This window comes from Elaeis guineensis, chromosome 9 (assembly GCF_000442705.2).
Source record: "Elaeis guineensis isolate ETL-2024a chromosome 9, EG11, whole genome shotgun sequence".
Lineage (NCBI taxonomy): Eukaryota > Viridiplantae > Streptophyta > Magnoliopsida > Arecales > Arecaceae > Elaeis > Elaeis guineensis.
The window spans coordinates 43345605-43346868 of record NC_026001.2 but is presented as its reverse complement, the minus strand read 5'-3'; positions in this window follow the sequence as shown (position 1 = coordinate 43346868).

Genomic DNA, 1264 nt, shown 5'->3' with positions numbered 1-1264 from the left:
AACTGAAATAAGATAATTGAAGTAGTCTGTTGTCTGTCGAGTCCAAACATCGACCGCTTACCGATCTGGGTTGGTAAAAGAGATTTGATCAATCGATTGAAAGTAGTGTCAGCCTGCTCAGCCGATATATAGTCGGTAGTCACTTTCAGGGTCGTCCGTTTATTTGGTGGGTCAGAGTCAGGTGTCAGTCAGACTATTTCGAAGATTGGTCGGCAAATGGAGGCCAGTTGATTTTTTCCAACAGTTACCCCCCCTTCTGAGTCCAAATGGCAAGTCATCACGTGCGTAGCTACGTGGTCGGTCACTTTGGATGAAAGGAGTGGTTATCCATCATGTCGAGTGTCGATTTTATCACCATATTCTCTAGAATACGACCAATCATCCCCTTTGTCATCCTTGAACTATCGTATCGGTAGAGAGATCTGGTGTCAGGCATCATTTGCGGAAGGTGATCCAACACCAATCGTTATATCGGGAAGGTGAATTGGGGTCATGCAATTCAACTCTGGCTTAGATTTTTGCCACATTGTTAGAAAATATATCCCAAAAGTCAATCATCAAGCTGTTGACGGTTGAGCAACCAAGTATTGTAATTGATTTATTAATAAATAAAATATATTTTTGATATTTTCATCATAAATTTTCATCTTCTAACGAACTCTATTGTTATGATGAAGTCCTTAGAACAATTTAAGTTCGATAAAGAGAGAATTTATCGATTAGTCCTTAAAATTGTTCACAACCAAATTATAGGCTATTAATAAGGACAACAGCTTCTATCGAGCATGAGATGCTGTAGGCCATATGGGTTGGTTGTCCTCTTAACCAAAGAGTGTGGAGATACTGGTATGGCATACAGATGAGATGTAAGGGTACATCATCATTGAATGTGACCAACTCCAAAGCATTCTGCTATCGAGAATGTCTCTAATGGGATATAGGTATAAGTATCCCTTAGACCTGAGATCGCCTCAGTGACTTGCAAGCAACTCACTGTGCTTTGGATTGGACTAACTGAATTTCTAATTCAGTGATGGAAGGTTTGGGTATAGTCAAGTACTTGCAAAATTAGAGTGTGATCGAGATGGGATTGACTACTCCAAGAGTTGGAGAAGAATGAGTCACTGTATTTCAATTTAGCAAAACCTTGACCAGGATAATCCATCAGATAGATTTGATATTTTGAAATACAATGTGGACAACCTGATCAGAGTTAACAGTTGAACTCTGAGGTATCCGATGATCATTTTGATCAAGGGGATGA